The sequence below is a fragment of the Eptesicus fuscus genome, chromosome 10 (assembly GCF_027574615.1).
Source record: "Eptesicus fuscus isolate TK198812 chromosome 10, DD_ASM_mEF_20220401, whole genome shotgun sequence".
NCBI classification, from domain to species: domain Eukaryota; kingdom Metazoa; phylum Chordata; class Mammalia; order Chiroptera; family Vespertilionidae; genus Eptesicus; species Eptesicus fuscus.
Genome location: NC_072482.1, coordinates 52,292,572 through 52,320,080, shown reverse-complemented (window position 1 = coordinate 52,320,080; position 27,509 = coordinate 52,292,572). Strand labels below are relative to the sequence as shown.

The 27,509-nt window shown below is 40.2% G+C and overlaps 1 long non-coding RNA gene across 1 annotated transcript in view; it reads right to left on the bottom strand.

Moving 5' to 3' along the window:
• Window positions 1-681: 681 nt before the first annotated feature.
• LOC129150607 (uncharacterized) overlaps window positions 682-27,509 on the bottom strand; it is a 121,590-nt gene continuing 94,762 nt past the window's right edge. Inside the window, exon 3 of the long non-coding RNA XR_008557328.1 lies at window positions 682-736. This is a non-coding gene — a long non-coding RNA (uncharacterized LOC129150607). The remainder of the gene's footprint in view (window positions 737-27,509) is intronic.

Below are 27,509 nucleotides of genomic sequence, written 5' to 3'. Positions count from 1 at the left end.
ATGCATATTGCCAGTGTAAAATTCAAGAAGTAGAAATATTTTTGCTAGTTTGTAGAACTCAAGATGACCCTTGATTAGAAGATTCATAGGTAAAATTTGAAAAGAACAGATCAAGAAACATCCTATACAAATATGGGCAAGACTGAGGATAAGCCAAATTCACTGCTCTCTGAGAATAGCTTTAGACCATGTGAGCAAGAAAATAAAATCTAATCGTAGAAATAACACTTCCAGGGAAAATAAAAAAGAAATTGTTTGGCAGTCTACAATGATTCAAACCACCATTCTGAAACCCAGCACAAACCAATTAGTTAGCAGCCAACATCTAGAAGACTGATCAAAGCTGGCATCCCTCTGCATGCTTCTGTTCTGTGGACACAGCCTTTTCCTCCAACACACAACTCCCTGTGCAAGAACAAACAAAGCACTACAAGTTCAGGATTCTATTCCAGGAATCTTTCTAGATTTAGTTTCCCTACTGTTATAAAAAAAAACAAAATTTCATTTTAAGCATTTTTTAATGCATTATAGTTTTTACACACACAAAAAAAATGTTCTCTTTAGGAATAAATTGTTATTTTAAATGACAGAACTTTATGGTCCATTGATTATAGAGGTCTACAATCCTCAATATTTCAGCCTCCATTATTCTATAAACATCAGTTTTCTTAAACCCTGCACCAGAATCTCAAAAAGTACCAAGGAGAAAAACGTAGCTGGAAGTTCATGGGATATTCTGGAAAACAAAAGTGGGAGAAAAAAAAAGAGGACAATTTAATAGTAAACTATAACTGGAAACCATTCACATTGTAACTGTTTCGAAATATAAGCTTTTTGAGGGTAGGATTGTGTCCTTTAAATGATGGAATACATTTGTATTTATATAAAACAAAAGGAATAGTAATTTAATAAGTTCTTTGCTTATTTATGTATGAAATATAAATATATAGTTTCTGTTTGTATCTGCTTATTTATTATGAATGTTGGCTTTGGAGGCAATACATTTCTGTGTCAAATAAGCACAGATGACACTTCGGTCTGTTTCCCGTCCCCATGGGCCTTATGATGGCTTTCTGCACGCCACATAACAGTCTCTGTGACATTCAGGCTTGGATGTCATCCAACTTTTTAAAGCTAAATGTAGACAAGACTAAATTATTACTCATAGGGTCTCCTCAACATCAATCTTTATATTTCTTTTTAGTTCTTCCCTCTGACATCTACTACATCCTCCTCAATGTCTCAGGGCTCATAACGCTGAACTGATTTTAGATTCTGAGCTTTGTTTTTGATGTCCATATTAATCAGGTTGCAAAGTCATCTTATTATCATCCTAGAAGCCTTTCTGGGATATATCTCACTGAGTCTCCAAGGGAAAGAAAAACCCTCGGATGCGCTTCCGTTACTTCTTGCTAGGATTACCGTAATTCATTATATTCTGGTCTACCTGTCACCTCTACTCTTAGCTGCTCACAGCACGTACAGACTCTGGTAATGTGTGAAGGCATACAAAAACTAGAATATCTGATCACATTACTTCGGCAACAAGGAAATTCTGCTTGCCTCCAGGAAAGCTATGAATTGTGTTTAAGCCTTTATTCCATACAAACATGACGGGTTTCTGAACTATAGTTAAGTGACTTGTTATCAGTACTCATTTCCAAAAGCAAGTTTACCTCACAAAAAACCTAATTGTTATGATCCTAAAGGTTAAATAATTAACATTTTACTAATAGATTTCCATTTTTTATGAGTTAGGAGGAGGGCTTATTATGTAAAAGAATCTTGTTAAAAATTACATATGATTTTGTAATGCAAATAATCACTATGTTTATTTGTACAGTAAACTTCAATGTTAATGATAGAGTATGAGGCCTAATAAGGCAAGGAACAGCTTCACTGATGCTGTAATAAGAAACAACCACCTTTGTTTCAGTCTTGATTCTAAACTGTGAATAGTAATCCAGGAAAGCTAGCAATGCAGGCGCAGATTCACAATATTGTCCCTCATCCAGCCAGTCAGAGAAATTGACCAAAATGAACAATAAAATATACCTACATTATAGTTCAGATATGGTTAATTTGTAGATTTACATTTCTTTGTTCTGACACTTGTTTTACCACATTACTTCCTTTCACCGTGTTTCAGTGTCAAAAGATCATTATCAGAAATCTCCTCTTTATGAGACTAAAGCACTTTAAGCTTCTATGTCAAAGCTGACTTTTAAGGTTTGTGAATGTGGCAAGATGAGTCTGTCTCCACACCAAATCCATAAAAGGCATAAACAATGAGAAGCCAAAAGACATGCAATACTCTCTCCATGCCCATGCCACTTAACTATTTCTTAGGTTTATCAATGCCACTAAAGGCACCTCTTATGAGATAGACTTCTAATGTTATAATAATACTAGAGGCCTGGTCCCTAGGCCTGGCCTGCAATCAGGACCAATAGGGGCCTTCCTGCTGCCAGCTGGGGCCTTCCTTCCTGCTGCCAACTGCAGGCCAGGGCCTTCTTTCATTCCAGGTCACCCCCTGGTGGTCAGCGCACATCATAGCAAGTGATCGAACTCCCCATCTCCCAGTCAAACTCCCAAGGGGAAACTTTGCATGTTAGCCTTATATATATATAGATATGCATGCTATTATGTAACACTGCAATTGGTCTGTCAAAAACACTTGCCTATGTAATAAACCTGAAAAATTGCAACATCTCCCAGGATCATTACTTGCTTTAGATTTTTGAATACTAAAGGGAGGCAAAAGCATTGTGCATGTCCTTGTTAATATTCAGGACAGATGGTGGGTGGCCACTGACAATGGCAAAAATAAGAAGAACCTTGAAACTAAAATCATCCTTTAGAAAAAATACATTGAGCTCCTCTTGAAAACAATGATGACATATTATCTAAAAACTCCATGCTATCCAATTTTTGGAGTTGACTAAGTAGTCAGCAAACTTCGGAAGACCAATCCTTTAATAAACTGTTTTTATTTAAAAAAAAAAAAAAAAAAGATGGCAGAAAACCAAGATGGCGGCATAGGTAAACACCTAACCTGCAGCCTCGCACAACAATTTCAAAAATACAACTAAAAGTCAAAACGGACATCATCCAGAACCACAGGAAAGCTGTCTGACTGAAACGCCCACAACTTGAAGGAAAGAGAAAACCACAAGGAAAATCAGAGGAGCCGTAAAAGACTGAGGTACGGAGACACGGGCGGAGACACAAGCGCGCACGCGTGTGGGGAGGACGGAGCCGGAGAGGATGGGGCGGCTGAGTGCCTGGCCGGCATTCTCTAGCGGGAAGGAGATAAAAGCTCCAGATTGCGCTGAACCCCAGCTCCGACTGCACTGAACCCCAGTTCCGGGCGAGACCCTGGGAAGCCAGGCTCATACTGGGGAAATCTGGGCTGTAAGGTGGAAACTCAGGGGAGCAGCGAAAGGCAGAGCTCCGGAGGCGCGCATGTGAATGCGCGCAGAGGATGGACTGTTGACTGTGCCGCTGAATTGCCTTAGCGGGGAGGAGACAAAAGCTCTGGACTGCGCTGAGCCCCAGTTCCAACTGCACTGAAACCCAGTTCCAGGCGAGAATCTGGGAATCCAGATTCATTGGGGGAGAGACTAGACTGTTTGGCAGTGGGCGAAACTCCAGGGCACCTTTCTCTCAGAGGTGCTTACAGGGAGTACAGAGGGACACTGAGGGACACTGAGACCCAGGAACCTCATAGGGCGGGGCTGACGGGAAGCCAAGGCTGTAGGCTCCACCCTGAAACTCCGCCCCATCCAAGCTGAGCACAGAGGTTTTTACAATTTTGCAAGTCTAGTTGAATAAGGCTATCTCCCGGCATAGACACAGCTGATCCTCACAGCCAATTGGCCTGGAGGTCAAATCCTCCCAGCTGATCCTCACAGCCAATTGGCCTGGAGGTCAAATCCTCCCAGTGTACCAATAGCAATCAAGGCTTAACAACACCAAGACTTTGCACTCAGCCCACAAAGGGGGGTACCAAGAGTGACCACTTAAGGAGATTGGGGAAGCTGAGCTACAGGCCCCTATAGGTCACTGATCACACAAAGCCACTCCATCAACACAGGGAGGCAGCCAAAATGTGGAGACACTGAAGCAGGTCACGAATAGAAGAGATGGAGGAAAGTAAACTAATGGACGACACAGTGTTCAGAACCACATTTATAAGGTTACTCAAGAATCTTCTAAAATCCGCTGAGAAACTTGAATAGACCTTCAAGGACCTTAATGAGAATACCAAAAAAATGGAAAAGGACCAGTCAGAAATTATGCATACACTGTCTGAAATAAAGAATATACAGAAACTCAACTGTAGATCACCGTACCCAAAGAGTCAAACCAAAGATCTGGAATATGAGGAAGCACAAAACACCCAACCAGAGAGGAGGAAAGTAAGAAGAATTCAAAATTGTGAGGATAGCATAAGGAGCCTCTGGGACGGCTTTAAGCATACCAACATCCGAATTTTTGGGGTGCCAAAAGAAGAGAGAGAGCAAGATACTGAAAACCTATTTGAAGAAATAATGACAGAAAACTTCCCCCACCTGGTGAAAGAAATAGACTTACAAGTTCAGGAAGCGCACAGAACCCCAAACAAGAGGAATCCAAAGAGGACCACACCAAGACACATCATAATTAAAATGCCCAAGGGCAAAAGACAAAGAGAGAATCTTGAAAGCAGCAAGAGAAAAACAGTTAGTTACATAGAAGGGAGTACCCATATGACCGTCAGCTGATTTCTCAACAGAAACTATGCAGGCCAGACGGGAGTGGCAAGAAATATTCAAAGTGATGAACAGCAAGAACCTACAACCAAGATTACTCTACCCAGCAAAGCTATCATTCAGAATTGAAGGTCAGACAAAGAGCTTCACAGATAAGAAAAAGCTAAAGGAGTTCATCACCACCAAACCAGGATTACATGAAATGCTGAAGGGTATTCTTTAAGAAGAGGAAGAAGAAAAAAAAGGTAAAGGTAAAAATTATGAACAACAAAAAGACATCAAATACATACCTACCAACAAGTGAATCTAAAAATCAAGTGAATAAAAAAATATGAAGAACAGAATGGACTGGTGAATATAATAGAATCAGGGACATAGAAAGGGAGGCGACAGACAATTCTCAGGGGGAAGGGGGTCTGAGGGGTGCAGGAAGAGATTGGACAAAAATCTTACACCTATGGATGAAGACAGTGGCGGGGGGTTAAGGGTATGGGTGGGGTGGGGAATCAGGTGGAGGGGAGCTATGGGGGGTGGCGGAGAGGAACACCTGTAATAATCTGAACAATAAAGATTTATTTAAAAAAATAATAAAAAATAAAAAAAAATTTTAAAAAGATAAAAGATTTCTGTAAGAATAATAATCAGCACAGTGTCCTACAGTAACTGGAATCTTATCCTTTTGTAGCCTTAATTTGGGGATTATCCTCTCCTCTTATGAATAGCCTCCTTCTTCAGTTGCTTTTCTTACAATCTCCAAAAAACTAGCAGCTGCAACAGTAAGAGCAGAGGCAGCATCTTCTTTCACCATTAACTATTTTCCCCTATGAGTTCCTCCATTACCAACATCATCATTGATTGGCAGCAAAGTTGTCATGTTTCCAATATTCAGTTGATCATAAAGGATTTTTTCACCCTTATGTGAATCAAAAACATACTTCCTAGCATATTTTGAGAATTTCACACACTTTGGAAAGGGATTTCTGAGTATAAGGCCTGAGCAGTTTCCTTTCCTCAAAACATCAGGAAACAAATTTGCAATGTCCATTCACTCATTTCTTCATTTATTAATAAAAACTACTTATTAAGCAATATTAGAATAGCTACAAGACAACCTAAGTACATCTTTAAAGTGCTATCAAAGTAAGATCACTAATAACATAAGAGAAATCATAATGTTTACCATGTTATTTATTCAAAACAGTCATCATGATAAAGTTCAGACATTTTAATACTTCAAGCTTATTTTGTACTTCTGTATGTATTAGACTTAATGTATGGTGGAGAGGGCTCTATCCTCTTATAAATGCTTAGGGTCTCTAGAGTCTTTATCTAGACCTATAGATATTATGCCAGGAGCTGTGTATAATACTGTAAATTAGACAGGTGAGGTCCCTATCCTCAAACACACAGTAAATAAAATAAAATAAAATTATTACAAATTATAATAAATGCCATAATAATAAAAGATGAGAAATCTTCCTTAAATGGTTATGAAAGCCTCTCTGAGGACATGATACTTAAGCTGGTAACTAAAGGATGATAATAAATTTGCCTTTCAAAAAGACAGGGAAGAGCAACCTGGCAGTTGCAGGGGAAAAGTCCAGTGAAGGGAAGGGGCTTGAAATTATCAAGGAAAAGAAAACAGTGTGATCAAAATATAGTGACTGAGGAAAGGGTGAAGGTGAGTTTTTAGAGGGAAGCAGAAAAACAAATGAGGACCCATGAACTAAATAAAGCTGTGATAAGTAGTTCCAATATCATTGAAATAGAAAGTATTGAAAAAATTTAGCAGGGAAGTCAAAATGACATGATCTATGTGCTTAACAAATCATTCTGGCTGCTGAGTGTAGATGTGAGAAATAATACAGTGAGGATCCTCAATTTCTAGTTTGATAAATTGAGTGGATGATTGTTTCTTAAGAAACAATGAAACTCCAGAGTTTAAGGGTCTGAAGGAGAAAGATAAATGAAATTGGTAACAGTGCATACAACTTTCTTTTGGACATTCAAGTTTGAGATGTTTATGAGACATTCAAGAAGAGATATGACATAGACAGTTTGGAAATAGAAGTGTAGGACTTAGAGATGTCAGAGCTTAAAGTATAAATTGGGGAGTTAGGAGCATATATAGCATATTTAAATCCAAAGGGTCGGAAGAAATCATCTAGAAAGTAGGCTGAGATAGAGAAGAGATAAGAGATCCAGACCAATCCCAACTCCATTATGTAGCGGGCGGGGTGGGGGAAGTGGGGGATGGAGGGAATTCTGATTATTAAAATAGGAGAAGAGGCTGGAAAAGGGATTTAAGTGAGAGGAGTGTTTCAGAAAGAAATGGGTAGTCAAATGTTGCTGTATGTTGAAAGAAAATCAGAGGTGAAAACTCTCCATTAGACTGGGCTAATGGACCATGGCTGTCATTGGTATCAGGGGCAAGAGCAGCTACAGTGACATTGTAGAATTGGAAATCTGAAGGAGGGTTGGTGTTAGATAAATGGTGGATGAGAATGTGGAGATAGCATATTGCATTTATTCCCTACATTGTGGCTCATTATTTCAAAGCAAAGTACATGTAAATAAAACTAAGAATTAAATAGAAATTAAATGTTACTGTAAAATATTAATGAATGGCATAAAGTGAAGGGGGCCTATTTTACACACCTATACCACCCAGTTCTGTACAGCACTCTGGGTTAATTTTAAGGATTAAACTACATAGATAGTTAAAAGAGAAAATTTCGTTTGATCTATTTTTCAGGCAACAGCAGTTCTTCATTCTGGTGCCCATTTAAGGACGAGTAAACAAACAAACAAACAAAAAGTACCTGTAAGCTATTTTTTGGAAAAAAAAATCTGCAACAAAAAGAAGAAAATAAATACAATGTGACACAGATAGATGAAGAATATACTACCCAATATTATAAAACTTTATACGATAAAGCACTCTCAGGAAAATGAAAACTTGGACTCAACATTTTTAAAATGTAAAAGGAGAAATTGAACGAACATTAATTGGAGGAGCTAAAGAAATATTTTAAGGGGAGAAATTATGTCATCATAAAATTTAAATATCACTAGAAACAGTCAGCTGAAGAATCAACACTGTTGAAAACTGAACCTATGATGTGAAGAACAAGCTTAGGAAAAGCACAGGCAAATAGAATTTGGTAAAATCAATCAGAGAGGAGAATATATAATTAAATATAACAAATACAGTTGCATTTCTGTATCTGTGGGTTCCACATCTCTATCTTCACCCAACTGTGGATCAAAAATATATATTTTTAAATGTCACATTGCCGCTGATGTGTACAGTACTATGTAGATAGGCCTACAATGGTTGTGTCTGTACTGAACATGTATAAACTTTTTTTTCTTTTCATTATTCCCTAAACAATACAGCTTATATTGAGAAGCATTTGTATTGTATTAAGTATTATAAGTAATCTAGAGATGATTTAAAGTATTTGGGGAGGATGTGCATATATTATATTAAATTTTTTGCAATTTTATAAAAGAATGAGTTAGATAGAGTCCTTTCTTACACCACTCATAGAAATGACTTCAAAATGGATTAAAGACTTAAATGTAAGACTGGAAACCATAAAAATCCTAGAAGAAAACATAGGAGAAACTACTGAGTTTTGGCAATTATTTTTTGGACAAGATTCCTAAAGCACAAGCAAGAAAATAAAAAATAAATGAAGTAGGACTATGCCAAATTAAAATGCTTCCGCACAGCAAAATAAACAAAATTAAAAAATCTATGGAAGCAGAAAAAAATATATGCAAACCATATATTTGGTAAAGGGTTAATATCCAAAATACATTTGTAAAAACTCATATAACTCAAATAATCCGATTAAAAATGAACAAGGAACTTAAATATATCTTTTTTCCTAAGAAGATATACAAATCACCAACAGTTACAGGAAAAAAGGTGTCCAACATCACTAATAATTAGGGAAATATAAATAAAAATCACAATGAGATATCATCTAACACCTGTTAGAATGGCTATCATCAAAAAAGACAAGAGATAACAAGTGCTAGTGAGGATGTATAGAAAAGGGAATCTTTGTACACTCTGGATGGGATTGTAAATTGGTACAGCCACTATGGAAAACAATACTAAGGTTCCTCAAAAAAAAATAAAACTACATATGACCTAGCAATTCTACTTCTGGGAATATGTCCAAAGGAATTAAAAACACTATGTCAAGAACATACCTGCACCCCACTCCCCTATGTACAAAGCAGCATTATTTACAATAGTCAAGACATGGAACAACCTAAGTGCCCCTCAATGTACAAAGAAGATGTGGTATATATATACAAGGGAACATTATTCTGAAGTTAAAAACAAACAAAATAAAGCAAAAGAAGCAAATCATGCCATTTGTGACAACATAGATGAACCTTGAGGGCATTAAACTAAGTGAAATAAGTCAGAGAAAGATAAATATTGTATGATTTCACTTATGTGTGGAATCTACCCCCAAACAACAACAAAACAAAACAAAACAAAAATAAATATATAGAAAAAGAGATTATATTTGTGGTTACTGGAGGCAGAAAATGATGGGTTGAGAAATTGGAAGAAGGTAGTCAAAAGTACAAATTTCTAATTATAAGATAAATAAATACTGGAAATGCAATGTACAACATAATGACTATCATTAACACTACTATATGGAAGTTGTTAAGAGAGTAAATCCTAGGTGTTCTTGAGGAGATAAAAAAAGAGGCCAGGTAGTTTAGTCAGGGACAGGGACCACAGGGGGAGGGGAAGGAAACACAGAGAGAGGGGAGGGGCGGGGAAGTAATGCTTTGCAGACCTGGAGACAAATAAAGGACCTAGAACTAGATCCAGCTAGGTGGGAACCTGGATGGGCAGGGAAAACTTGACCCAGCTTGGCAGAACAGTGATATCATCTGGGACCTGAAGTGGCAGTCCTCAATCAGGTCCTCCTCAACTCCCAACCCCATCCCCTCACCCACACCCCCACAGACAGGAACTTGAGTTTTTAAATAATTGAATATTGCCAGAATTGTTTGAAGGGACCAATCAGAAGCTAGCAAGGTATATGAATATCTTTAATCAAAAAGCTTAAGAGGTTCCTCTTGCAGCAGGAAATCTGTCTATCTCCCAATAAATTTTGTTTCCGCTAAACATTTTTTTGTCTGTGAATCAATTCTTTGGTTTACAAAACAAAGAACTTGGACCAACTGCCGCATTTTGGTTTCATTCTCATCACAAGAAAGATTACAATTAGGGGTTTCTATATGAGATGATGAATACTAACTCAAGTTATTGTGGTAATCATTTCACAATTTACATAAATCAACTCAAAAATTAAATGTAAAAAATATGGTACATCAACATGATGAAATGCTGTGTCCATTAAACAGAGTGAACTAGCACTACAACATTTGATTTAGAGTGATTTCAAATTCCTAGGTGTACTTGAGTAAGAAAACCAAGTTGCCATCAAAAGTATAGCATAATTATTAGGGAAATGCAAATAGAAACTACAATGAGATACCACCTCACACTTGTTAGAATGGCTATTATCAACAAGACAATAATAAGTGTTGGAGAGGTTGTGGAGAAAAAGGAACCCTCATTCACTGCTGGTAGCAACGACAACTGGTATATCCACTATGAAAAAGAGTATGGAGGTTCCCCCAAAACTTAATAGAGTTAGCATATGACCCAGAAAACCCTCTTCAGGCATACCTACCTGAAAAATATGAAAACTTTTATTTGTAAAGATTTATGTACTTCTATGTCCAATGCAGCATTATTCATGGTGGCCAAGACAGACAACAGTATGGTGGTTACCAGAGAGAAAGAGGGATGGGAGGGAGGTAGTAAAGGATAAAGGGATAAAATATATGGTAATAGAAGGAGATTTGACAAATTAAGATGCATTTTATTTTTTAAATATATTTTATTGATTTTTTACAGAGAGGAAGGGAGAGGGATAGAGAGTTAGAAACATAGATGAGAGAGAAACATTGATCAGCTGCCTCCTGCATACTCCCTACTGGGTATGTGCCTGCAACTAAGGTACATGCCCTTGACCGGACTCGAACATGGGACCCTTGAGTCCACAGGCCGACACTTTATCCACTGAGCCAACTGGTTAGGGCTTAAGATGCATTTTATATTTTATTTTATTTTATTTTATTTTATTTTATTTTATTTTTATTGAGGTATTATATGTGTACATATCTTACCATTACCCTCCCCCACCATTTTATATTTTAAATGTATAAATAGAATTGAGTCAATTGGAAGTGAAACTACTAGTATACTGTTCATATTATCTGTATGTATGAATGACTATCCTTTCTTTAGTACTTCTTTTGAGTGGTTAACTTTGTTATTTTTCTCTTTATTAACTCAAATTTGAAAATTAAATTCACAGTGTTAAAAAAAGGCAAATTCCTATAAATTAGATAAATAGATCTATATAGGCACATTTATGTATTTATATATGTGGTATGCATGTGTGCATGTTACCATGTACTTATATGTGTTTATATGTATGTATATATTTATACATAAGTATAACATATATATTATGCATGTATATGTGTATAGTGTGTGTATTGTGTATGTGTGTGAATATAGCTCCATACTATGATGTTATCTGTTCCTGGGGAGGAAATGTGGAAAAACTGATGGAAGAGAACAGGGATAGAAGAGCTAAAAATAACTGTACTTTAAAAAACAAGGAATAATCCTATTTATACAAAATTATAAATATATACAGTATAAGTATAATAAAATTTTTAAAATTACCTCCAAATCTGCTGATTTATATTATGGGATTTTTCAAAAGAAAGAAGTTATGAACCAATTAATGTCATTATTTTGGGTAATCTTGGTGGTAAAAATAAAGAAGCACACTTCTGTATGTATATGTATACTTCTATTTGCAAATGTTTGCATGAGCCAAAAGAAAGTCACACTAGCCTATTGATAATGCTCACTTGGGGGCGGCGGGGGGAGGCAGATACAATTGGAACAGGCACCATGACCGGATGGATAATGACTAGCATCTTATGTATACTTAGTACAAGGACAATGTATTCAATATGTTAAAACCTATTTTAAAAATTTACTGACTCTTATCTGATAAGACAGACATATCAAGCATTAAAAATGCTCATTTCTTTTGCTGCAGTAATTTCCCTACTAGTAATGTTTCTTAAGAAATAATGACAGAGAGCTGCTGGAGCTCTCTTGCATCCATGGCAGACAAGCCTGGGGGTTAAAAGTACTAGTAAATGGGCTGTGGGGCCTCGCCATTCAAGATGACAGGCACAAGGCTCTGTGGTAGACAATTAGTCATGAGCAGAGCAAGGATGATGGGCCAGGTTCAGAAGGTCACCAGGGCGGAAAGCCGGGGTGCAAAGCAATGGACAAATGTAGGGTGGACCTTGCCTGCAGGGACTTCCCCTAACAAATCGCTGGTCATGCGGTTTGGATCCCCTGAACTTTCCTCCCTAGAGATAACATCTGAGCCTCAGTTGTATTTCAGCTCCAGGCTCAGAAAAGTAGCAAAACCAGACAACGGACCCCAAGGCTGACTTCAGGACCAGCTGCACTGGATAATGACCCTCTGCCCTGGCACCGACCAAATGATTAGAGGAGACCTAGACCTGAAAGGATACACCTGGAAAGCTGCTGAATATTCTATTGAGATCTTTCCCTGGGACCTTTCCTAAAATCTCCACTCTTAAAACCCTTAGGAAGAGGACCCAGCACCCAGGTCTCCCTCCAGGGAGCAGGCTGGCGCCTTTCTTCCCCTCCCTCTCCCTCCAGGTGCTTCAGCTTTACCTTTCTCACTTCTAAGCTCCTTTGCCTCTATAACTTGTTTCCTAAACCCATTTCTTCTACGAATGACTTCTTCCACCTCTGTGATTTTATAAATAAACGTTCTTATATAATTTGAGTCGTGGCTCTGAATTCTTTCCTAGCCAGAACTCAAGTAGCTGGTTGCTGAACCCAGGTCTGGTCTGACCCCACTGATCTAACTCCTGGGGCAGTTCTCACTGCCTCAACAGATCCTGAACTCACCTCCTCACCAAATCTACAGGTACACATGCAACAGTTTCCTCTGAAAAACTCCTAAAAACTAGCTGGTGCCGGCTAGACTCACTTACTCCTAATCGGGCGAACAAGAGAAGGCCCACATGAAAAAAAGGTAGAGGAGGCTGGGACACCGTTTCACCACAAACCCCACTCCAGGGTGTCCCACGGTCTAGGAAACTCAAACCTAAAGCTGCTCTTTGAGGAGTGAAGGTTCAAACTGCCCAGATTAGAACCTGCCCCTGGGGGCCCAGCCCCCCAAAACATCTAGCTTTGAAAACCAACGGTAAGACCCATAGGCCAGAGAGACGTGCACGCAAAGACTCACCCGGCCCAGGCCCCGCGTGGAGAACCCATGGAGGGGCGCAGGGACTTGCTGCGGGCTAGAGCCGTCTGCCTGTCTGCATATCTGTTGAGCGCTGGCCTGAGGAGCAGGTGTGTGGTTTGACACACGTTTAGGTCCTGCTGGATACGCTCTGCCTTGGAGACCCGTGGGTGCCATCTTCACACTCTTTCTCCACTTTGTTCTGCCGCGGTGCCATCTTTTTGTTTTTAGAGTCCAAGTTTTCCGCTGTGCTCCAAAACACCAGTTATCTCTTGGGCGGAGCTTTGACGCGTGTCTGCTGCCCTGGTTTTTTGCGGCTGCCACCAGCAAAACTTCTCTTGGCCTAGCCTCGCTCGGTTACCAGCAGAGAAAAAGTTCTTAAATGGTCCGCACCCCCAGGACGCAGCCAGAGGCAGCAGACCAGGAGCTCGGTCTTTCTGGGAAAGAGGCGTGTTAGCCTCTCATCAGGGCTGCAGCCCGTGGAGCAGGCTTCTGATTAAACACACCTGGGGTCTGACTGTAATCCTTTCCAGAGACCTCGGAGCTGCGGGGGCGTTCTCCTCCCAGGAGAACTGCCTCTGCCGTACGCTAAAGAGCTAGCTAGTATCCCCCTGATATATATAATTGATTTCAGAGAGGAAGGGAGAAGGAGAGAGAGAAACATCAATGAAAGAATCATTGATCAGCTGCCTCTTGCACGCCCCTTACTGGGGATCAGCCCACAACCCAGGCATGTGCCCTTGACCGGAATCCAACCGGGGACCGGACCTTTCAGTCTGCAGGCCGACACTCCATCCACTGAGCCAAACCAGCTTGGGCCCTGACAGAGCTTTCACACGCACCTGGTGCTCGGGTCTTGCAGATGCCACCCAGGAGCCACCCCTTGGTTGCCTGTCTGGTGGCCAAAGGGCTTGCTTTCCTTTCCAGAGTCCCATGCGATTGTAACAGAGAGAATTCTTGGCAGGCTACCACCTGAGGACACAGAGAGCTGAATGAGACATTCCTGGACTTCCTGTCACAGAGGCCTATTTGCTTGTCCTGGGGCTTCATTCTGAAGCCAGCCTCCGGTTTGGCACACACCTAGAGGCCTGCAGATTTCAAAGTATGTTACAAAGCTATAGTGATCTGCATAAAAAGACATATAGATCAATGGAACAAAATCGAGAACACAAAAATAAGCCAATGCCAGGATGATCTGTTAAGTTATGACAAAGAAACCAAAAATATATAATGGGAAAGGACAGTCTCTTTAATACATGGTGTTTTGAAAACTGAACCACTATCTTACACCATACACAAAAATTAACCCAAATGCATTAAAGACTTGAATGCAAGGCCTGAAGCCATAAAATTCCTAGAAGATAATATACGTGATAAGCTCCTTGAAATAGGTTTTAGCGATGATTTTTTTGAGGGGGATTTGACACCAAAAGTAAAGGGAACAAAATTACAAGTCAACGGTGAGGTTACATAAAACTAAAGAGTTTTTGCACAGCAAAGAAAACCACTAAGAAAATGAAAGACAACCTAATGAATGGGAAAAATAATTAAAAATCATATATATAAGAGATTATTATCCAAAGTATATAAAGAACTCACAACTCAATAGCAAAACCACCACCAAAAACAACAACAAAGAAAACAATCGTATTAAAAAACAATCCAAGATCTGATCAGACTTTTTTTTTTTCCACAGAAGACATACAGATGGCCAACAAGTGCATGAAAAGATGCTCAATGTCACTAATCATCAGAAAAAGTTAAATAAAAACTTCAGGAGCTATTCATTCTATATAATAAAAGGCTAATATGCAAATTGACTGAACGGTGGAATGACTGGTTACTATGATGCACACTGACCACCAGGGGCAGATGCTCAACGCAGGAGCTGCTCCCTGGTGGTCAGTGCTCTCCCACAGTGGGAGCGTGGCTCAGCCAGAAGCTGGGCTCATGGCTGGCGAGCGCAGCAGCAGTGGCAGGAGCCTCTCCTGCCTCTGTGGCAGTGTTAAAGATGTCCTACTGCCAGCTTAGGGAGTGGGCCTAAGCCAGCAGTATGACACCCCCCAAGGGCTCAAGGACTGCGAGAGGGCATAGGCTGGGCTGAGGGACTTCCCTCCACCAAGTGCATGAGTTTCGTGCACCGGTCCTCTAGTTCTAAAATAAAAAGCATTCCCACTGAGTATAGATCACTAAAGTTTATGAAACTTTATACTAGTATTTATCACTATCAATTATCCTCCATGTTTCATGCCTATATTATTAATATTTTGCAAGCTAGTTTTATACTCAAGATGAATACAGAATTATTTTTATACTTTTAGGTCCAATGTACATACACACTGTCCTTTGTCATTTTATTAAATACTAGTGACCCGGTGCATGAAATTCGTGCACATTAAAAGGGAATTAATTAGAGGAAATATTTTAATATTGGTATTTGCCCTTTCTCTATAATAGAACTGTCAGAGATGAAAGAAAATTAGTAAAATGTATATGAAAATCTTCCTCCTGTCAGAGTCTGAGGCGCGCCACAGGAACCAGAGTCAAGTCCCCACCCACCCATGTGTGCCTCAAAATTGCACAAGACCCAGACCCGGCTGGCCCCACCCCCATTGGGCTGGATCCAGACCCAGCCAGCACCACCCAGTCAAGCCCCACCAGGTTGGGGGGTGTGCAGTCTCAGGTCGCCTGGCCTGGGCCGGTGCAGGGGGCACACCTTGAGGTCCCCGTCAAGCCCTGCCAGGAGGGGGGCATGACCTCAGGTCTCCCGGCCTGGCACCAGGGCAGGGGGCACGGCCTGAGGTCCCCTGTCAATCCCCACTGTGCATGGGGTGCAGCCTCAGGTCCTCTGGCCCAGTGCCGGGGTGGGGGACACAGCTGAGGTCCCCCGGCCCGGCACTGGGGTGGGGGATTTGTGACCTCAGGTCCCCCGTCAAGCCCTGCCGGGTGGGGGATGCAGCCTGAGGTTCCCCGTCAAGCCCTGCTGGGTGGGGGGGCACAGCTTGAGGTCCCCTGTCAAGCCCCACCAGGCAGGGGTCACAGCCTCAGGTCCCCTGCCCTGGCCCAGCACCATGCAGCCTCAGGTCCCTGTTGATTGCTCATTAAGGCTTGTTACAGGAACTAGGCCTCCACTGTGGGCGCAGCCATCTTGTGTTACGGGATCCCCCGCCTCTGCTGTGGGCACAGCCATCTTGTGTTATGGAATCTCTGCCTCCGCTGTGGGTGCAGCCATCTTGTTACGGTATGACAGTCAATTTGCATATTCCCTCTTTATTAGATAGTATCCTAGAGGCCCGGTGCATGAAATTCGTGCACTGGAGGGGTGTCCCTCAGCCCAGCCTGCACCCTCTCCAATCTGGGACCCCTTGGGGGATGTCCAACTGCCCATTTAGGCCTGATCCCTATGGGCCTAAACCGGCAGTCGGACATCCCTCTCACAATCTGGGACTACTGTCTCCTAACCACTCGCCTTTCTGCCTGCCAGCCTGTTCACCAAAAACTGCCCTCCCCTGCCGGCCATCTTGTGGCAGCCATCTTGTGATGACATGGGGGTGGCCATCTTGTGGTGGCCATCTTGTGATGATGTGGGGGCAGCCATCTCGTGGCAGGCATCTTGTGACAACATGGGGGCAGCCATCTTATGATGTGGGGGCGGCCATCTTATGATGACGTGGAGGTGGCCATCTTGTGATGACATGGTGGCGGCCATCTTGTGATAAAGTGAGGGCGTGAGGGTGCGAGGGTGCGAGGGTGCGAGGGCCATCTAGGCTTTTATTAGTATAGATGGTAAGAATACTAAAACATGGAAATGAAGATTTCTTTTTTTAAATTATTTTCTTTATTGACTAAGGTATTACATATGTGTCCTTATCGCCCATTGCTCTCCACCCCCTCACTCAGGCCCTCACCCGCCTGTTGTCTGTGTCCATTGGTTAGGCTTATATGTATGCATACAAGTCCTTTGGTTGGAAATGAAGATTTCTCATATGAAAAACCAAGTCCAAATAAATACACCAATTGAGAAACAGAAAAAAAAAAAAAAAAAAAAAAAGAAGAAGAAGAAGAAAGAAAGAATGACCAAAATAAAAAATAGTGACAACACCAAATTCTGGGAAGGATGTGGAGAAATTGGATGCTTCATACATTGCTCATGATCATGTAAAATGGTACAACCACCCTGGAAAACAGTTTGGCAGTTTGCTCTAAAAACTAAACATACAATTACCGTATATCCCAGCAATTGCACTCCTGGGTATGTATCCCAGAGAAATGAAAATGTATGTTCAACATAACTGAAAGTGTGTGAAAACCTGAATATTCATAACATCTTTATAAGTAATAGCTGAAAACTGGAAACAACCCAGATGCCTTTCAATGGAGGAATGGTTTACCAAACTCTTGTGCATCCACATCATGAAATACTACTGAGCAATAAAAAGGAATTAATTAATGATGAATCTCCAGGGAATTATGCTGAACTTTAAAGAAGCCAAACAATTACATACTATATGATTCCATTTTTATAAAATTAAAAAAAAAAAAGCTTAGAAATGAAGAACAGATTAGTGGCTGCCAGGAGTTGGAGATTGGAGGGTGAGTAACCTTTATTAATATACTAGAGGAGGTGGATGTGGTTACTTAAGGGCAACATGAGGATTCCTTTGGTAACAGAACCATTCATCTATCTTGGCTGTGGTGGTAAATACATGAATCTACACATATAATAAAATTGTATAGAACTAAGTATACACAAACACACACACACACACACACACACACAACACACACACACACACACATACAAGTACAAGTAAAAGTGAAGAAATATTAGTTTAAAAAGATAAAAGCCAATATGCTGAGGATGGCAGAACAGGAAAATGGAAAGAACCTAGGCCTTTGTTCATGTTATTGAGTTGTTAATTAATCAATCTTGGAAATGTGCTAACTCTAGAACTCTCAATGTTATATGAGATGGTATATTTGCTTATATTTAAAGCAAATAATAATAATTAAACATGCTTTCCAGGATTTATTGTTCAACAATGTTAAATGTATGATTATTTACAGAAGCAAAAATATGAGCTAACATTTCACCAAGAAAGAGTTCACTAAATATATAAAATTTTATTTAAACATATGTGTGTATAATGTAAATATCTAATTTTTTCTATGTATATGTATAATCCATAACGTATATACATATTCTTATTAAGACATTAAAAGCCATGTAGACATGTTTTAGAGAGAATATAAAATCATATGTCTAATCTACATGATGCAAATATTTTTCCAGTATATTATTGCTGTCCATTTCATTTGTGATACATTTACTATACTTTACTATATGAAATGATACTGGAATTCAGAATAACAAATTACTAACAGTAAGGCAGTAGGTATATTTTGTGTGATGTCACCATCAATCAATATGTTTATACACCCTATATCATCTCTATTGCGCAAACACATTAAATTATAGTAAAATAAATTATTAAAAATAAGATTTTCAGTTTTATTTTGTTTATGTATTTGTTTAAACAGTTTGAACAGAAAAAATTTTAATTGATTAGAATGGCATATGTGTAGACATAAAGTATATACTGTTCAGGAAGTCATGATCCTAAGAATCTTTGATGTGGGATAAGATATTATAGTTATTACTAGAGGCCCAGTGCATGAAATTCGTTCACTGGGGGGGGGGGGTGTGTCCCTCAGCCCAGCCTGCACACTCTCCAATTTGGATCGGGCCTAAACGGGCAGTCAGACATCCCTTTCACAATCCAGGACTGCTGGCTCCCAACTGCTCGCCTGCCTGCTTTCCTGATTGCCCCTAACTGCTTCTGTCTACCAGCCTGATCACCCTCTAACCACTCCCCTGCCAGCCTGATTGATACCTAACTGCTCCCCTGCCAGCCTGATTGCCCCTAACTGCCCTCCCCTGCAGTCCTAGTCACCCCTAACTGCCCTCCCCTGCAGGCCTGGTCCCCCCCAACTTCTCTCCTCTGCAGGCCTGGTCCCCCCCAACTTCCCTCCCCTGCAGGCCTGGTTGCCCCCAACTTCCCTCCTCTGCCGGCCTGGTCACCCCTAACTGCCCTCCCCTGAAGGCTTGATCACCCCTAACTGCCCTTCCTTGCAGGCCTGGTCCCTCCCAACTGCCCTCTCCTGCTGGCCATCTTGTGGCAGCCATCTTGTGTCCACATGGGGGCAGCCATCTTTGACCACATGGGGGCAGCCATCTTGTGTGTTGGAGTGATGGTCAATTTGCATATTACTCTTTTATAAGATAGGATAGAGGCCTGGTGCACGGGTGGGGGCCGGCTAATTTGCCCTGAAGGATTTCCCGGATCAGGGTGGGGGTTCCCTTGGGGCATGTGTCAGCCTGGACAAGGGGTCTGTGGTGGTTTGCAGGCCGGCCACGCCCCCCAGCGACCCAAACGGAGACCCTGGTATCAGGGATTTATTTATCTTCTATAATTGAAACTTTGTAGCCTTGAGCGGAGACCAGGGCTGGCCAGGGCAGGCGGGAAGCTTGGCTTCCTCCATCACTGGGGGTAACCCAAGCCTCCTGCTTGCTCCAGCTCGGTGGCTGCCACCATATTTGTTGGGTTAATTCGCATACTTGCTCCTGATTGGCTGGTGGGTGTGGCTTGTGGGCATAGCAGAGGTACAGTCTAGTTGCATGTTTTTCTTTTATTAGATAGGATTTTTTAGGTAAATAATAGAAATAAAAAAACTTGTGCTTTAAACATATTTCTCAATGTCTAATGTGTACTTTCTTTTTGGTTTATCACTATACTATATCACATATAAATGTTAGAGTATATACATTTTTATAATATTTTCACATATTCCAGATTGTTAAAAAGACAGTTATTATCAACCACTTTCCACCTGGGTTCTGCCCAACATAATTAAACTTTAGCTGATAAATTTCCTATAAAATGATTTGTTTTACATTTTAGGCTATCTCAAATGCACATTTCCTTATAGAATAAGTTTGAATGAGAGGGGTTTTGTTTTCTTTTGTTTTGTTTAGCCACACTTTTATATGACTTGTTTGAAAATAATTCTAAAATTCAACTTTCACTGTGTTTGAGTTATTCCTATTATCTTTCTATAGTGCCAGCTATGAAAAAAATCTATTGCTATTTTAACATTCATATTAAAAAGTAGAAAGACATTTCCAAAATGTGAGAGCTTTGGTACTGTTAGTTAAATGTCATATTTTTCTCAAGAAACAGGAGTCACTTTTATTAATATACTAGAGGCCCAGTGCACGAATTCATGCAACAGTGGGGTCCCTCGGCCTGGCCTGTGGATAGAGCCAAAACCGGCTCTCTGACATCCCCAAGGGGTCCCAGATTGTGAGAGTGCACAGGCCAGGCCAAGGGACTCCAGTGGTGCACGATTGTGGCCCAGGAGGGATGCAGGAGATTGGCCAGCGAGGGAGGGACTGTGGGAGAGCTCCAGGGTGTGTCCAGCCCATCTCGCTCAGTCCCGATCAGCTGGACCCCAGCAGCAAGCTAACCTACGGTTGGAGCATCTGCCCCCTAGTGGTCAGTGCATGTCATAGTGACTGGTCGACTGCCCCCTGGTGGTCAGTACATCCCATAGCAAGCAGTTGAGCCGCCTTAGCATATCATTAGCATATTACACTCTGATTGGATGAATGGATGACCAGACAACTGGACACTTAGCATTTTAGGCTTTTATTATATAGGATTTGACTACAGTGGCATCTGCTGTCCATTCTTAATTTAGAAAACCACTACCGTATTTTCCGGTGTATAAGACGACTGGGCATATAAGACGATCCCCAACTTTTCCAGTTAAAATATAGAGTTTGGGATATACTCGCTGTATAAGACTACCCCTCTTCCAACGCACAACAAATAAAAATTTAAAAAAACATCAGATTTGATTTCAATATGGTAATTTTAATTCAAATGCTTATGACATGCAGGTACTTAGCAGGAAAACTGTCACTTATAAACATAAGGCTTTTTGTCATCAAACATGTAAACATAAAACAGTGCAAGTGGATTAAACTTTTCCTAATTCACTCTAAAGCTGAAAGGAAGGATAAGACAATAAACCCATGGGAACTGCCATGCTGTTTGTTTTCTAAGCTGTCAACCAAACTGGAACTGATGATGATAGGAGGAAGATAACAAACAATAGAGAGAGAGCAAGTGCTGGGCAAGTCCCTGGCGAGTTAGCAACGCAGCTTCACTGCAGTCCTCAGGAGCGAGATCTGAGAGGCAGAGAAGGAGGTACGGTAATAGGATACAAGGGTGGGCCAGATGGGTGAAAGAGGTGTGTTTTTCTGGGCACAGCTCTATCTCTTTTTTCCATACCCCGGGCATCCTGGATGCCTGCAGCTTGCTCCGCCCTTCACTTACACCTTCCCAGTGAGGCACCCCCTCACCTTGTCATGGGGACCACGTTAAGTCACTTCTTTCCACGAATCCTGGTGAGTGGATTTTCTTCTACCTTACTTGTACAGCACCGCCCTTGCTGCTTTCATACGGTCACCGCGTACGGTGGGGCGAGCACCCGGCCGCACTCCATTCATTTCAATGGAGCCGGACGGAGACCGTATGCAGCACAAAAAGGAGCTGACTGGAGACACTTGCGGTCTCCATCCGGCTCCATTGAAATGAATGGAGTGCGGCCGTTTTTGAGCTCCCCCCACCGTATGCGGCGACCGCAGATTCTCCAGTCTGGCTTGGAAGTTTCAGCACCTGCCCTATAAGATGACACCCGGCGTATAAGACAACCCCCAACTTTTGAGAAGATTTTCCTGGGTTAAAAAGTCGTCTTATACGCCGGAAAATACGGTAAGTTTTTGCTATTTCTCATACAGATAATAAGGCTTGCATATCAAATATAGAAGCTAATTGACTTTTTTTTTTTGTTCCATTAATTTCTAACCTTTTTTTTTAAGGCAAGTTATATTAGTTAGAATTTATGTGGCTGGAAGTGACAGAAACTCAGCTCTAACCAGCTCAAGGTAAAAACATAATTTTATAAAGACATGAGATGTCTCATTGAACCCAAATATGGCAATGGTTTGGAACCTCAGGAAAAACTAGAATGAGTAACTTCCTGCTGTATTTCTCTCTAAGTTCTGCTTTGCTTTCTATCTTTATGTCATTGCTTCTTCATCTTTGCTCTACATGCCAAGACCCATATCATACAACTGATCCTAACAGTCCAGACTCCAAGAGAAAGCAGGACACTCTTAACCACAAATCTTAAACCTCCTGGATAGGGACTCAGTTCTTTATCAGACAAGTTGCTCACCATAAACAAGTCAACTGACCTCACACAGCTGTAGGTTTGATTCTACTGCTACAGCGTGAATAGCAGGACTGGAAAAGGCACCCACTTAGAAACTAAGTGGAGGTTAAAAGTCCAACAAAAATAAGATATATTATTGTACTAGTGCCCTACCTAGACTTTGGTAGAAAGGAATTCACTATGGATAAAATGGAAGTAGAATGCTTTGGTTCATTAACCTCATGAGAAATCAGTTTCTATTCCTATAAAAAGTATTGATCCTAGTCAGTTTCTTTATTCTTTCTCCAGTGCCAATTATGCTAGTCCATACCTAGTTCAAACCTTCTTCCTAGCTAGTGACCCCTGGAATGTGGTACAACCAAAGGTAAATCATTATGAAAAGTGACATTATCACTTGAAAGTCTTTCTTAAGCCATTGAATATCCTGCTTTACTTATCATCATCAAAATATTTGGCCAGGTCACCTACATGGTAGAGCTAAGCTAACAGAATCCACCCACGTATCCTCACACTGTCCTCAATCTTACCAAACATATAATTATTTTTTTAATATATTTTATTGATTTTTTACAGAGAGGAAGGAAGAGGGATAGAGAGTTAGAAACATCAACGGGAGAGAAACATCGATCAGCTGCCTCCTACACACCCCCTACTGGGGATGTGCCCGCAACCAAGGTACATACCCTTGACCGAAATTGAACCTGGGACCCTTCAGTCTGCAGGCTGACGCTCTATCCACTGAGCCAAACAGGTTAGGGCCAAACATATAATTAAATTTACAGAATTACTTACTCATCTATCATATAAGTGAAGGTAATTTTGAGTTTTACATGTGCTCACATTTTTCATTCAGGAAATGACAACTCAAGTATTTCATTGACTAGAAGGAAATGATCAAGAGGAATTAGGTTTTGGAACCTACTGCCACCTGTCACCACATCCACATCACCCAGGACATCAGCATGCTCTTCACAAGGTTATTTTCTTTCATAGGCTCACAGATAAAGATTTCAATTCCAGTTTTGCTCTGTAATGTAATCGTGGCCAAGTTACTTAACCTTTCTGAACCTATAATCTTATCTACAAAAGGAGGCTTATTATATCTAACTCCAAGTGTTGTAAGGATTAAATAGGATAATGTGTACAATGCTATAAGCACAGTTTGTCTTTTAATAAACACTAGTTTTCATTTCACTCAACCCAACAACCCTCAAGGACCAGAGGCTCAGATTGGCCCAGGGATGATAGATACAACCAGGCTAACTGGTGGAATTCAGAAAGTCAGCTTCCATGAGGTCTCAGGTGCATACCTGGAGGAGGAGTAGCACCAACACTCCTGGCCTGAAAAGGTTGCTGATTATCACTGCCTCCTATCACTTCACCCACACTCTGCCTTGATGCATGTTGACACTTCTAATACTGGAAACAACTACACAAGTGAGGTCTGACAGATGCCTTTGAGCTGAGTAGCATATAAATTGCCTATCAGATAATTAAGAGTGATAAAAACTTAGGACAAAATAGATCCCTAGGAATTAAGCTATAATGATATGTTATAATAGTAGAAGTATAAATGCTTTATTTCACTTTTCTGCTTTTCAAACATTCTTCATGTGGTTATATTACTTTCAGGTAAGAAAAAAAAATGCATTTACATTTGAAATAACCAGAGAAGAAACAACAGTTTTAAAGAGTGTTTATTACAACAGTGTTTAATTAAAAAAAAAAAAAAACACTAAAAAGCCTAAATGCCTATCCAGAGAAGATGGATAAAACATGTTTGGGTATATTTACCAAATGCATTACTATGCACATATTGAAAATGACAATATGGCTTTGGCCGGTTTGGCTCAGTGGATGGAGCTTCAGCCCTCAGAATAAAGGATCCCAGGCTGGATTCTGGTCAAGGGCATGTACCTCCGTTGCAGGCTCAATCCCTGCTTCTGGGTTTGGGCACATGCAAGAGGCAACCAATCAATGTGTCTCTTTCAACATTGATGTTTCTCTCTCTCTGTCTCTCCCCCTCCCTTCCACTCTCTCTAAAAGTCAATGGAAAAATATCAAAATATCCTCAGGTGAGGATTTAAAAAAACACAGAAAATGACAATATGGATTTAAATATTTTTCAATTTATATTCATTGAAATAAGATAAAATTATTAAAAACAGGTTATATGATCCTTTTAAAATAAAAAGGATATACTGTATATGGGAAGGCAAAGAAAAAAATATTGGGAAGCATATTTACCAAATATATAAAATTCAGAATGTTACTCTGTACTCCTGTCGTTAGTAGTTTTTACATTGTCTATGTATTTCAAAATGACTTTAATATTTATAATTAAAATTAAATAAAGCTATTAACCACTTGGGAAGGAGGAAGGTAAACGTTGGCCTCAGCTCTGCCTTGCTCCTCCCGAAGCCCTTCTTTTCTGTACAGCCTGGCTGCTGCCTCTCCTTCCCTCTCTCTTTAGTCCTGACCTTGGCTTAAGGAGCATGCTCTCAGCTCACCCCCAGTCCAGACTGCGTCAGCCTTTGGTCTCTGAACCCAGGTGCTCTAGCAAAAAATGTCCTACCTGAATATCTGCTTCTACCTGGGAGACGGTGTTCCAGACTCACCTTCCTTCCTGACTCAGCCCCGGGCACATCCTGCGGATGAGTGCTGGCCACAGCCTTTATAACATGACACCGAATGTATTGCTGATATTACGAACAACTTACAGGAGCAAAGCATCTGTAGCTTTTACTTGAGTACCAAGACCAACACCTTAACCAAGTCTAGGTCTCCTTTAAACCAAATAATCCAGGGCAAAAACTGCTACCTTCACAGGGTTTTCCAAAAGCCATTTGATGTTTCAACAGTAATCATTTGCCTTTAGAAAAAGCTTTCATCTGTAGTGTTTAATTTAATCAGTAAACTGGAACAGGCATCCCTTTTTCTCATGTTTTGTAAATAAGGAAATAGAAACCAGTAGGCTAAGTGACCTTACTAAACTCAAAGAGCTCATGTGCTCTAGAACCCCAATCCATTCACTCAACCTATATCACTGAATGCCTATGATATTTTAGGCTCTGGAAATTCAGCGATGAACAAAACATACAGACCACCTGCCCTCATGATATCTAACTTCTAGAAAGTAGAGTTAGACCACAAATGGATAAACAGGTAATATATAGGGTGTCAGATGATATGTGTTTATGAAGAAAAATAAGGCAGGGAGCAATTACGGTACATGAGTTGTGGGGTGCAAGTTGCAGTGCAAAATAAGGTGGTCAGGAAATCCTCCTGTGAAAGTGACATTTGATCGTGACGTGAAAGACGAGTGAGCAAGCCCTGTGGAAATATCCAAAAAGAGGGTATCATGCAGAGAAGGTCCTGGAGTAGAAGCTGCCTGGTGTTTGAGAACCACAGTGGAAGCATTACTGCATGGTGCTAACTTATGCTAATTAGGTTTTCCCATCTTCTGATGTTTTTGCTATAAAATTCTATTTGGCAAATCTACATGGGAAGTCATGTTTGGTTTATAATATGAAAGCTACAAAATCTACTATCATTATTTTATCCCCAAACATGCCTATCATATTCATACTTCTTATATGTCATGACATGAAAGTATTCTCTTATCAATGGTGCTACGAATTAACTGAAGTGACTGGCAACTAAGTCCACAAAGCATTAATTTGGCTTCTTAGCCAAAGGAAAGAATGACTGTGGTCTTTTCAAATCCTTCTCATTTTAGGGAATAATTTAGCCTTCACAGTGCTTTGTTTAAGATGTGTTAAGATTTTTAGAAAACCACTGAGGAAAAGTCCTTAAGAGAAATTAATTTTTATAATGCAAAGTAAACTTGAACAAAAGTTTGCATTTTTAATAACAGTATCTGACCATATCTACATTACCGGGGTTTCTTGTTTTGTAGGTAGGTTTTCAAAACCTATTAATAAATATTATTTGTGTCTGTGAAATATGACCAATCATGTTATCTTATGAGCTTTATCATAAGATGGTGATTTATCTAAAATCTGTATTCATAAAATGCTAATTGAGCAATTTTGCGATGATGATAGTAAAGAGTCCAGTCTTATTGCCTAGAGTTAAGTTTAGTTTTAACAATAAAATCTGTGGCTATTGCATATAAGATATATCAGTTATCATGTGAATTCTGCACCTATAGCATGGTACTTACTGCAATCTAAGTCATATAAATATTGCAAATGGATGCTCAGGTTTACCACAGTGTGCTGCACATTTCTCATGTATTTTATTTTGCTACTATTTCCTTTAAACCACTCCCAAGGAAATGAGTAAGGTATCCATTTTCTATTCTTTCTTTTCAATTCAGCCAGAACAGGAATTCCAATAACAAAAAGCCAACCAACTCCATACGCATAAGTATTCAAAAAGAAGCTCCTTAAATTGGGATTTTTTAAAAAAATCTCAATTTTGTTAAAGTACACTTTAAGATTTTTTAAAATATTTCCAATAAAAACTATGAAGGAGCTGCTTCAAGCACAATAACAATAAATAGCAAAAAGAAACTTTTAAAAATCCTATTGGTCCTGCAGCCTCCTGCCAGAGTCCCACACAATAGCAGATACTTAGGATGAGAAAGGCTCCAGTGGAGCAACACTAATACATTTGACACAGCTTCCACCCCGTCATTATGCAGAGGAGCCTGTGCATATCCCTTTGTAAATTGGAGACTCTTTTAACCAGAAATCCCAGGATGAAACGGAACCATTTTCCTCATGGCAAAACAAATCCTTCTCCAGTGAATTTTGTTATTGTTTATTGTTACACTGTTTTATCAGCACTAAACTGTATGAAAGCTTCAATTAGTTCTTGATGAATGACCCCATAAAAGCATGTAGTTTCATTTCCCCTGCCACCAGATATTTCACTGAGTGTTATTAAATGAAATATAATTGGGATAAGATTCAGGAAACTTAGAGAGGCTGTGCTCTCGGTTCAGCCTAAAGTGGTTAGTCATCATGTAGCTGCATCACTTTGGACGCACTGTCCATAC